Source organism: Gopherus evgoodei, chromosome 3 (assembly GCF_007399415.2).
Source record: "Gopherus evgoodei ecotype Sinaloan lineage chromosome 3, rGopEvg1_v1.p, whole genome shotgun sequence".
NCBI lineage: Eukaryota > Metazoa > Chordata > Testudines > Testudinidae > Gopherus > Gopherus evgoodei.
The window spans coordinates 1,966,690-1,979,691 of record NC_044324.1 but is presented as its reverse complement, the minus strand read 5'-3'; the positions used below and the strand labels follow the sequence as shown (position 1 = coordinate 1,979,691).

Genomic DNA, 13,002 nt, shown 5'->3' with positions numbered 1-13,002 from the left:
GGGCCTGAGGCTGCAGGTCATTGCTGAGTTTGCATTGCTCCCTGGGGCTGCCCTGGTGCAGTGTCTGAGCAAACTGTGCAGACCGGGATGGTCACAGAGAGCCCCCGGGCAGCAGACTAGCTCACCAAAGCGCTATTGCCCACATGGCGATGGGGCTGTGCTAGAAGGAACTGCAGGAACTGCTCCCTGGGACACACCGTGCAGTGCTGGGTGTGGCTGTGGCACTAGGCGAAGGAATCAGCCAGGCTCCCGTTGGGTGAAGGCCGTGCCAAGCAAACCTATGTCTATCAGCAGTTTTCGCAGCCCATGTTGGCCTGGCAGCTGGCTGCTGTGGGTGGTCTGCAGGCCGCTCAGACCTCAGCCTGTGATTGCTCTGGCTTCCTGATCTCCAGCAAAACCCTCCCAGCCCGAGATGTAGAGGGCAGCAGCCTTGTGGCGAGGTCTCCCCCCTTGGGGGAGGGGAGCAGGTACTGGGCTGCAACCTTGGGGAGGAGGCCTTGTTCTATTCTTGGATGGGAGACTGCAAAAAGAACACCCTATTTCTGCGGCATGGATCAATTGAGGGAGGCTGTCTCCTTTGAATCAGTCCCGTGCCCCAGTGGGATGCTAGGGGGCGCTGTGTTGTAGGGACCAGTGGGTGAATCAGTCGGGGGTGGTCTAGGGGACGCTATGTAGTAGGGAGTGGGGTGGGTGATTCACTGGGGGGTGGTCTCCTCTCTGCTGAGTGCAGCACTAATGCCCCAGCCTGGCACTAAAGGGCTTTGTCTTTCAGACGAGATCTCAAACCAAGGTCCCGGCCATTAAAGGTCCTACAACTCTGCTCGCAAAAATCCAGGTGCGAGGCCAGAAGTCCTAGCGAAATTCATACATGGCTAATTTCTGCCTCTCTAAATCCTCCTTGGGCTTTCAGCTGGACGCATGCTCCTTCTTCACATCCTGTCTTATGCTGCTGGGTGCTGTGGGCTGTTAAGCAGCTGAACTGGCCAAATGGGCATAATAATATTTTATTATTGTGGTAGCACCCAGAGGCCCCAAACCCTCTGGGCCCCACTGGATTAGGGGTTGTACACACACAGATCAAGAGAGAGTCCATGCCTGACACCCCCCTCTTTGGATCCACCTCTCCAAGTCCCTCTGCCTTCTCAGCTCTCCAGCCCAGCAGACATCGCCATATCTCCCTCTGCCATAGCTTTGGTCTTCACCCTGCCGCACCCCCTGACTTGAAGTGGTTTCCATTAGACACAGGATTTACAGGTTGGTTCAACGGCTCTCAGCATCCCCGCTATACAAATTGTTTCAGCCCCCCTGCACCCTGCTGCCACATGGGAGAAGACGCTGTACAAAGTGCATTATTGGATTTCGGGATCTGGCCCCCGACATCTCTTTGGACCCGGTTCTTGCTCTTGTGGTGGCTTCAGGGTTCGGAAATCTCCAGCTGGAACATGGGGGAACAGAAAGGATGCACTAATGGTTCAACACAGAAATGATCTGTCTATCTGGTATTTCTAAGACACCTATCATTGTTGTAGCTAAGTTTCGGTGATCACTAGAGGACAGGACAGGAAGTCAGGACACCTGGGTTCTAGTCTATCCCTGACTCACTGCATGACTTTGGCTCAGTTACAGACCCTCCCTGTGCCTCGGTTTCCCCATAATGAAACTGCCCTAGATATTGTGAACAACGATGCCGCTGAAGGCCAGAGTATTATTATTTATTAATGTCCCGGATCTTGTGATTAGATAGAGCAAATATATTTACAGCAGTAAGTGTCATTAGATGGGTAAAGAACATGGTTTTGCAGATGTTGTCCACTGGATGGCAGCAATGGCCTGTTCTCTGCCAGCCCCTGCACCAGGGGAAGCCTTTTTCTCTGTAGTAGCAGCAAAGAATCCTGTGGCACCTTACAGACTAACAGACGTTTTGGAGCATGAGCTTTCGTGGGTGAATACCCACTTCATCTGTTAGTCTATAAAGTGCCACAGGATTCTCTGCTGCTTTTACAGATCCAGACTAACACGCTTACCCCTCTGATGCTTTCTCTGTAATGTCCTTCTCCGCAGCAACCCCAGATCTAGGCCAATCTCCAAATTCTGTTCAGCTCTCTCCACCTGCAGGTGTCGCTTCCTCCACAGTGTGCCTGTGGAAGCTCTTCTCCCTTCCTATTATTAAGGCAGAGAGGCCATTGCAGACTGCAGCGTCAGGAAAAACCTTCTCCCTCTGTTTTTTAAATCCATGAATGCAAACAGGATCTTGAAGATCTCCCCCTGCAGTGACCCGGCACGCCAAACTCACTTGCATTCTGGATTTTGCCCAGAGTCATTACACGAGCATGCTGCGATTAACCAACTTTCCAGCAAATTTGGCCTGCATTTCAAGCGATCCTGAGGCCCTGCGGGTTTCGATCAAGCCCAGGCCTGTATTTCTGGGGAACTCAGAGGGCTTATGTTCATGGCTGGGCCTGGCCCTTGGTTCTCTGGCAAACAGATTCCAGAGAACTCTAGTCTATTCTCTACAGGTGTTTATACCGCGGTCATCATCTGGGGATCTGAACCCTTTCAGTGCTGCATTAAGCAACAGGATTGACAGCTGTCATCTGTTTGTTCCCTTTGATCTAACCAGCACAGGTAACAAGAGCAGAGAATACATGTGATGGTATTGGCTCCAGCCCAGGCTAGTGATCTGAATACAAACGCAGCATCCCTGGCAGGTTTGTACTCAGGTGGCGACAGGGTGACCAGACAGCAAGGGTGAAAAATCGGGACAGGGGGTGGGGGGTAATAGGAGCCTGGGAGCCACGATCGGCCAGACCTGCTGACAGGGCAGGTAAACACACCGGCCCAGCCCGACAGGGGCTTTCCCTACACAAGCGGCGACCCCTGTTTGAGAAATCCTGACCCCTGTTTGAGAAACCCTGTTCTAAGGCAACCTAAGATACGTCAACTTCAGCTACGCTATTCTCATAGCTGAAGTTACGTATTTTAGATTGACATCCCCCCAGCCCCCTGTGTAGACCAGGCCTAAGGTGCCACAAGTACTCCTCATTGCTTTTATTCTAATCATGTTAGTTTCTCTCTGTTAGCTAATTCTGTCTGCAACACCACTTACCACTTCGGGCTTGTCTACACTGAAAATGCTGCAGCGGTGCAGCTGCGCCACTGTAGTGCTTCAATGTAGACACTACCTATGCCAACAGGAGGGGTTCTCCTGTCTATATAGATAATCCACCTCCCAGAGAGGCGGTAGCTAGGTCAACGGGCGATTCTCCTGTCAACCCAGTGCTGTCTACACCAGGGCTTAGGTCGGTTGAACTGCTTTGCTCAGAGGTGTGGCTCTTTCACGCCCCTGAGCGACATAGTTATACCAACCTTAGGCAGTGTCTATGCTCTAGGCACACAGCCGCAGCGCTGGAGCTATGCCACTGGAATGCAGACACTTGCCACAGCGACGGAAGGGATGTTTTCATCGCTGTAAAAAAGCTTCATCCTCAAAAGAGGCAGTAACTAGGTTGATGGAAGAATTCTTCCATCAACATGATGGTGTCTGTACCGGGGTTTATATGGGCTTAACTATTTTTGTCTGGCCCGGTCTACACCTCAAACTTGGGTTGGCTTAGCTATATTACCTAGGGTGTGCAAGAAAGCTTTGTGTCATTGTAGCAAGCGTCCACAATACTGTATGTCACTACAGCATCTATCATAGAATGTCAGGGTTGGAAGGGACCTCAGGATATCATTTAGTACAACCCTCTGCTCAAAACAGGACCCATCCCCAGACAGATTTTTGCCCCGATCCCTAAATGACCCCCTCAAGGATTGAACTCACAACCCAGGGCTTAGCAGGCTAATGCTCAAGCTACTAAGCTATCGCTCTCCCATTGGCCTAATGCATAAGGCATTGGCCTCCTAAGCCAGAGCTATATTTGGTTTCAAGTCCCGCCTGGAGGGAAAAAACATCTCTAAGTATAGACAAACACTATGGGGCATGATTTTTTCACACCTCTGAGCAATGTTGCTTGGTCGACCTAAGTTTCAGGTGTAGACCAAGCCCTTGTGTAGATGCAGTTTAATGCCATTAAAACCATGCTTGCTGGTTGAGCTCCACCCCAGCTCCTTCCTGGTTACTCTCCGCCTAAGTTTCACGCTGCCATGAGGGGTCAGGTCAAACACCATAGCCATAGTCTGGTACCAGGCCTGAGAAAGAGGAAGTGAAACTGACTTGAAATGCTGGAGGAAATGAAACTGACTAGCCTGTTTTGCTCTCTCAGAATAGGTGAAGTGCAGCTATTCTCTGTGTGGTAATAATCCAAAGTGTTATTACAATACCTGATGGCCCTGATTCACTATCTATCTGTCCCCATACACCTCCTCTATCTATCTATCTATCAAACAAGTTAAAGATTATGGGGGAGCCTAATCTTTACTTTGGCCTGCTAACTTGTGACAACTACAAACTGCCTTGTCTTCACTAGGGTTTTACCTTGAGTTAATGTAACATGGGTAGGATCCAACGTGGGACCTCTGGAACTTAGCGTATGAGCCTCTACCACATGAACTAAAAGCCTGTTAGCTAAGGCTGAAGAGCAGACTTTAACTCTCTACATGGTCTTGGTGCTACTAGATGGGACAGAACACCACACCCAGAACTGTGTGGTTTACGTTAAGATCACACCGTTTTTTCCCCCTTGGTAAAGACATGGCCTTAAAGGGCTTGTCTACACAGAAAGTTAACCAACTATAAGGTAGGGTGTGAATTTTAAGTACTATCATTATATTGATATAACTCCCCTTATGACATTCTTATTCCAGTATAAGGCCATGTCTACACTACAAAATTATGTCCTCCCAACTTATGTCAGCATCCAGCCACAGCAGTTATGAAATCGTGTGTGTGCGCGCACTTGACTCCTGGTGTCAGCTGTGTGCATCCTCACTTGTATTAAGTGTAAGGAGGACTTGTATTAATTGTATTGTCAGTACGGGGCATTGTGGGACAGCTCCTGAAAGCTAGGAGCAGTCAATGTTAGCAATGCAGTGTGTACACTGACATTGCGTCAACCTAATTATGTCGACCGTGACTCTATACCAATCAGGGAGGTGGTGTTACTAAATCAGCGTAGAGAGGCACTTACGTCGGCTGGAGCCAAATTTAAGTGAAGACACTTCCACAGCTAGGTTGATGCAAGGCAGCTTACGTCAACCTAACCATGTAGAATACACCAGGCCAAAGAGGGCCATTGTCTGGATTAGTTTATGTTGCATTATTTTGGAATAAGGGTGTCCACATGGGAAGTTATACCAGTATAACTATAGTGGTTTAATTATACCAGTATACCAATATAATTACACTGCTCTAACTTACCATGTAGATGAGCCCGTGGGCTGGGCTTATGGAGGTTAGACCTTTGATCACTTCATGCTATAACTTCCATACTCACCTAGGTTTCTGTAAGGCACTTGACTGGATACCAAACGACATTTGAATCTAAAAACTGAATCACCACAAAATTAACACGGCACACATTAAATGGATTCGAAAGTTGCTAACAGACAAATCTCAACATGTAATCGTAAAGAGAGAATTGTCATTGAGTGGTTGCGTTTCTAGTGAGGTCCCGTGGGGATTGCTTTTGGGCCCTACGCTATTAAACATTTTTAACAATGACCTGGAAGAAAACATAAAATCATTGCTGATAAAGTTCACAGCTGACACAAAAACTGGGGGAAGGATAAACAACGAAGAGCCACTGGGTCACTTGGTAAACTGGGCACAAGCAAACAATATTCATTTTAATATGGCTAAATGTAAAGTTCTCCATCTCGGATCAAAGAATGGAGGCCTTGCTTAGAGGATGGGGACTCTATCCTGGGTGATGGAAAAAGATTTGGAGGTCATGGTGGCTAAGGAGCTGAGCACGAGTTCGCAGCATGACACTGTTGGCCAAAAGGGCTAATGCAATCCTGGGGTGCATCAACAGGGGAATCTTGAACAGGAAGGAGTAGAAATATTATTTTACCTCAGGATTTGGGACTTGTGCAATCGCTGCTGGAATCCTGTGTCCACTGCTAGTGTCCCCTATTCAAGACGGATGTTGATATATTGGAGAGGGTTCAGAGAAGAGCCATAGGAATGATTAAAGGATTAGAAAACCTGCCTTACAGTGATAGACTCAAGGAGCTCAGTTTATTTGGATTAACAGAGAGAAGATTAAGAGGTACTTACATGAGTAACAAATATTTGATAATGGAGTCAGCAATCAATGAGACGAAGGTCTAACAAGATCCAGTGGTTGGAAGTTGGAGCGAGACAAATCCATATTAAAATAAGATGCACGTTTTTAACCATGAGGGTAATTAACTCATGGAATAATTTACCAAGGTTTGTTGATCCTCCAGCACTGGCAATTTTAACATCAAGATTGGACGTTTTTCTAAAAGATCTGCTCTAGGGATTATTTTGAGGCAGGTCTCTGGCCTGTTATACAGGACGTCAGACTAGGTGATCACAATGGTCCCTTCTGGGCTTGGATTTATGAATCTAGTGAACCTTGTTCCAAAAATCTTGCAACCTGTGCAGATTGTTCCCATATTATATATCGATTGTCTCCACCCCGCCCTGCCCCCAGCTCTCTTGGCCTAGTCTAAGGTCTACAGAAGTTATTACTGAAGACCATTCTGTTTAACAATAGCACAAGGAGTTACTTAAGGATGCAGATGAGAATTGGATGGTTTATGGGGGTGGAAATGGGATAAACCTTCGGGATAAGATTTCCAGCAGTGACATGTAATTGCAGGAGAGGGGCTGGTTTTCAGCGAGGCCCAACTGAAGGGGATGATTCTCAGGAAGTGCTGGACATCCACCCTCTGAAAATCAGGCCCCTTTTAGGAGACTCATGTAGGGCCCCTAAAATCACTGGCTTCCATCTCTAGGCTGTTCATCGACATCTAGCCCAGATGTCTAGAATGACTGAAGGTTTTTGCCATCTGAAGACTAACAGCTTATGAGAAAGGAGTTTGTGTGTGTGTGCGTAGCAGTGGGATTCTCATTTGCTAGAGGCACAAGTATCCATATTGCATTAGCCACTAGCCCAGTGATCACTACGTAACCCTCTGTTGAATGATCTCAGCAGCCAGGCCAAGAATTGAATAGATCATGGAGACTGGACTCCGTTAGGTCAGGGACAAAGTTTACAGACAGGAGGAGGCGTATGTCTGGTGGTGGGACGGAAGTTTGTGGGACATCTGCCCATACTGGTGGAATCAGATGCCTTTTGCTCTCCAATCTGGCATGTTGCACCCGTGCTAAATTCATTTTAAAAACATAAGGCAGATTGGGGTCCCCCCCTTGTTAAATATTGGCATGAAGACCTGGTATGGAGGAGGATCCGGCCCTTGGCGCCATTGTATTCTCAGCATGTGAACTATAAATTAAGAATCTCTGTTTTGGCCACGACACACATGTGTCTCTATCTAGCAGAGGCCAGGCGCCGCCATCGATTCCACCTCTAGGGAGTGTCAGATGGGAGCTCCAGGATGCTCCAGCTTTTGAAGAGCACTGTCTGATCTTCAGATAAGGCCAAAGGGGGCTGGGGCAGGAGGGAGATGAAACAGACGACTCTAGAGATCAAAGGATGGCGAGATAGCAGCCTAAAATCCGGAGGAGAGGCTCAAGGAAGGCCCAGAGGATGTCGTCTCTGGTTTAAAGGGGTGATGCAAAACCACATTCGAACTAACTCAGCACAGACACAGGATTTAGGAGGGGAACTGAAAAGCTTCAGAGCCAAACTCCTCTGAGCAGACTGCGCTTCTCGTTCATGCCCTCGCCAGAAATTGGCCTCCTTTTTCTGCCCTCACAAGCTACTGTTAGGATTTTGATTATGGTCCACTCGAGCATCCCCCAACACAGTAGGCACCCCGTTGTGCTGGGGGCTGCCCCGTGATACTCCCTGCCCCCAAAGAGCTTGGAGGCAACCAAGACAGATAAAGGGTGGGAGAAGGAGGGGAAATAAGCAAAGAAGAGCACCAAGATTTCCTGATTCCCCATCCAAGGGCATACTCCTCCCAAGAACACTGCGCTCTTAGCTGTTTAATTCACAGCATCACAGGCTCCGTTGAGACCATTTCAATGTCTAGATGCAGCTAGGTGCTTAGATGCCCAAACAACCTAAATGCAGAAGCGCCTGCAATGATCTGTGCCTGCACTTTAAAGGTACTAAAAGGGAGCATTCATAGAAGCCCCTTTCTGAGGTGCTGAATGGCTCAGTGGCTGAAAAGTGGTGTAGGGCCAGGGGTTCACAAGACAAATTATTTGGGGGCCTCAGCGTGCAGCCACCAACTCTTGCTGGTGGCTGCTCTCACGCTTTCCCCTAAAATATTGAGGTAGCTTTAGGAAAAACAAATAAATATGCACTTACACGTGTCCAAATCATTGTCATTTATTATTTGCATTAGTTAAGGTCTCTTGTGAAAAGCGATATTAACAAACTACAACTATCATTTTTTCGCAGCAGAATTACTCAGCCCTAGCAAGTCTGGGGACAAATTAAGCCCTGAATGGGAGCCAGGGGAGGCAGTGAGGGGGCCAAAAGTGATATGGGTGGGTGGCTGGGGGAGGCAGTATGAGGCTGTGGCCGGAGGACAGAGCTGAAGCTATGCGGCTGGAGCCCGGGGCCCAGCACTGCACAGCCGGAGCCCAGGGCTGGAGCCTGAAGCCCCACGGCCAGAGCCTGCTGCCTACTGCCCCAGGGCTGAAGTCCAAAGCCTGAGCCCCACTGCCCATGGGAAGGTGGGAACACAGTGGCTGCCTGCTCCTCCAGCGTTGTGCCCCTGGTGTCTCCAGAGCTGGGCAGGACCCAACCCCTGCTGGCCCCAGCAACCAACACCAAGGTGGTGCATCCAGGAGCACCAGGGAGGGGGAGGGCTGTTACTTTGCTCCTCTGCCCCCACTCCCCCAAAATCAGAGCCCAGGAGGTTCTGGCCCCAAGAAAAGCCCCTGGTGGCTGCATGCGGCCATGGTGGCGCATTTGAGAAACCACTGGTTTAGGATGCTGTCATAACTATAAAGGGAAGTGTAACAGCCCTCCTGTGTACAATACTATAAAATCCCTCCTGGCCAGAGGCACCCAGAAGCGCGCCAGGGTTTTGGCACCCTAGGCAGAATTAGGGGGGCAGCATTTTGTGCGCTCCCATGGGGCGCAAGGGAGCTTCCGGTTCCACTCCCATCGCGCCGCCGAAGAAGGACCCTCCACCGAAATGTCGCAAGCAACGGTGGCAATCATTGAGCTGCTCAATTGCCTGCCACTGTTTTCTGCGGCGCATCAGCAGAAGGTCCTTCTTCAGCGGCGCGACGGGAGCGGAACTGGAAGCTCCCGTGTGCCCCGTGGGGAAGCGCACAAATGCCGCCCCCGGAATGCTGGTGCCCTAGGCAATCGCCTAGGGTCACCTAATGGAAGCGCAGGCCCTGAGGCACCAAAATCTTTTTTTTCCTGTAAAGGGTTAAGAAGCTCAGGTAACCTGTCTGACAGCTGACCCAAAGGACCAATAAGGGGACAAGATACTTTCAAATACTGGGGAGGAGGGGGAGGCTTTTGTTTGTGCTTTTTGTTTTGGGGGTTGTTTGCTCTTGGGACTAAGAGGGACCGGACATCAATCCATGCTCTCCAAATCTTCTGAACAAGTCTCTCATATTTCAAATTTGTAAGTAATAGCCAGGCAAGGTCTATTAGTTTATCTTTGTTTTTCTCAACTTGTGAATGTTCCTTTGCTAGAGGGAAGTTTATCCCTGTTTTGCTGTAACTTTGAAGCTAAGGCTAGAGGCGGTTCCTCTGGCTCTTTGAATCTGATTACCCTGTAAAGTTATTTTCCATCCTGATTTTACAGAGATGATTTTTACCTTTTCTTTTTAATAAAACCCTTCTTTTCAGAACCTGACTGATTTTTCCATTGTCCAAAGAGCCAGGGGTTTGGGTCTTTGATCACCTTGTAACCAATTGGGTAGGATATTATTCTCAAGCCTCCCTAGGAAAGGGGGTGTAAGGACTTGGGGGGATATTTTGGGGGAAGAGGAACTCCAAGTGGTCCTTTCCCTGTTTCTTGTTAAATCACTTGGTGGTGGCAGAGTACCAGGTTTTAACCTAAGCTGGTAGAAATAAGCTTAGGGGTTATCTCATACAGGTCCCCACCTCTGTACCCTAGAGTTCAGAGTGGGGAAGGAACCCTGACAGGTGCCTCATGCAGGGCCGGCTCTAGCCATTTCACCGCCCCAAGCACGGCGGCATGCTGCGGGGAGTGCTCCGCCGCTCGCCGGTCCCTCGGCTCCGGTGGACCTCCCGCAGGCGTGTCTGCGGATGCTCCACCGGAGCTGCAGGACCAGCGGACCCTCTGCCGGCACGCCTGCGGGAGGTCCACCACAGCCGCCTGCCGCCCTCCTGGCAACCGCAGAGCACCCCCGCGGCATGCCGCCCCAAGCACGCACTTGGCGCCGCTGGGGCCTGGAGCCGGCCCTGGCCTCATGCTTAGTTGCTCATTTGAAACCAACCCTGGTTTAAAATGACTTGTACCAGCTGATGGGAGCCTGGTGGCTCAGGGCTGGATCCAGTTCCCTGGGCTGGGTATCTGCACCCCAGTCAGCAGAGAAGCCAAGGAGTGTATGAGGCCCAGAAAGACTCTCTCTCTATGTCTAGATGGGATCACTGGTGGTTGTGGGGGGAGGGCTGTTGGAGGAGGGGAACTTGCAGTGCCCAGACTGAACCTGCAGTGTGGCTGGAGGGATGACTCCAATGATGTCAATCCAGCACTTTTCACAAGTGTGACATGCTCTTAAAAATATAGGCAAAGAAATAGATGTTAGTGTGAAAGTATTGCCTGATGCTTAGAGCAGGAGAATGGCTGGGCAGACTTCTTGGCTCTATTCCCAGTTCTCAGATGGGGTCTATTGTCTAGAATGGAGGGGCTGTAAGCATTAGGACTCCTAGGCTCCATTCCTAGGGAGTGGGATCTAGTGTGTGGTGAGGTGGCTGCAAATCAGGACTCTTAGGTTCCATTCCCAGTTGTGGGAAGGAAAATGGTCCTAGTGTTTAATAATACCTAGCGCTTATATCCACTTTCATTCATAGAGCTAACAAAATAAAAGCACTTTACCACATTTCCCCCATTTTACAGAAACCGGGTGAGGCCAACTGAGTGGCAATTCTTCAACAATAACAAAACCCTTCAAAACAGACTCCAACATGAAACTGCAGAACTGGAATTAATTTGCACCTGGACACCATGACATTAGGCCTGAATAAAGACTGGGAGTGGTTGAGTCATACAAAACCTAAACCTAATTTCCCGCATACTAATTTCCCCCTTCTGTTACTCACACCTTCTTGTCAACCCTCGTTACCACTACAAAAGTTATTTTTCCTCCCTGGTACACTAGTGTTTATTGAATTGTCTCATTAGACTGACTTCACACTTGGTAAGACAACTCCCATCTTTTCATGTATTTATACCTGTGCCTGTATTTTCCACTCCATGCATCTGATGAAGTGGGTTCTAGCCCACAAAGCTTGTGCCCAAATAAATGTGTTAGTCTCTAAGGTGCCACAAGGACTCCTCGTTGGTGAGGCTAAGAAGTGACTTGCTTATGGTGACCACACAGAGCAACAAATAGAACCACAGTTTCCCGAGCCCCAGATTAGTGCTCTATTCTCCAGTAGGCCTACCTTGACTGGTTAGAAGAAGGTGGATGGACATTTGGACTCCGGATCTATCCCCACTTCCAGAATGGGGACTGAGGATCTAGCATCAGCTGGGACAAGGCATCAGGGACTTCTGGGTTTGATTCCTGGCACTGCCTTGCTCAAAGCTACCTTTGGCCCCACTCCTTTGCTGTGCCTCCTACGAGACACAGCACCAGATCTGCCCTCCTGTTGCTGACTCAGGGCACAAAGGCCGTGGGGGGGAGGTGCGCCTTTCTTTCAAGGTGGGCAAAGGGAGAGAGGGACAGTTGTGGTGGGGGAGACAGGTGTAGGGTGACCAGATGTCCTGTTTTTAAAGGGACAGTCCTGGTTTTGGGGACTTTTTCTTATACAGGCACCTATTACCCCCTACCCCCTGTGTCATTTTTTCACAGTTGCTATCTGGTCACCAGAGAAAGGGGAAGCCTGCGGAGAAAGGGAGAAACGGATTCAGCAAAGTTCACTGCTTCCCGTGTGGCAAAGCCAGCATGGAAAGAGGGTGACTTGGGTGGGGGGCAGGGATGTTGCTCTCTAATCCGCCCCCCACCCTGTCTAAAGCAATGTCCCCATACCGCAATGGGAGGAATGCTCAGCTACAGGCATCCCCCACACCCACTCCCTGTGGGGAGGAGATAAGGCTGTGTGGAAGGCTGGTGCTTCTGTCTAACCCCTCCCTGCTGTCTGCTAATCTAGATGACTAGCTGGGTGAGTCACCATCCACTGCACATAATGTGTGTGGGTGTGGTGAGGAGGCTCAGGGAAGGCAGTGGGGGCTGGGCATCAAAACTTCCTGAATTCTGAGCCTATGTGTGGGAGGGGAGAGGTGGCTAATGGTTGGAGTGGGAAATTGTGGCCCTGCTGTGTGCCTCAGTTTCCCCACAGGGCAAATAATACATAAGAGGCGAGTGTGATGCTTGACAAAATCTTGGCTGTAATGTGCTCAGGGGACCCTCAGATGAGAAAAAACAAGAGTAATTGTGGCACCTGAGAGACTAACAAATTTATTTGCGTTTTGGTGGGCTACAGCCACGGATGAGATTCACTAGAGCAGAATTATCGTGGAGCCTGCTTTCTGTGAGGCTGGAGGTCAGACCTGCGAATGGCTGTGGCTCAACTCAGCAAAACACAAGGCCAGCCTCTGTGGTTTGCTGCCCAAGAACATTCCCTGTCTGGATTTTGGTGGTGGCGGTGGGAGCAGCAGGAGGGGTTGCAAAACCCCCCACCACTTCTTGCAGAAAAAGACTATTAACTAGCAGCTGCTCAGAATAGCTGGGGCCACCCA

General features: G+C 49.6%; 1 long non-coding RNA gene across 1 annotated transcript; it reads right to left on the bottom strand.

The window, feature by feature from the left end:
* Positions 1-1,004: 1,004 nt before the first annotated feature.
* LOC115647726 lies at positions 1,005-11,992 on the bottom strand. The gene is made up of 4 exons (XR_003999389.1): positions 11,706-11,992; positions 5,436-5,489; positions 2,025-2,160; positions 1,005-1,435 (listed from the first exon to the last, which is right to left on the bottom strand). It is a non-coding gene; the product is annotated as an uncharacterized LOC115647726 (long non-coding RNA).
* Positions 11,993-13,002: the final 1,010 nt, after the last annotated feature.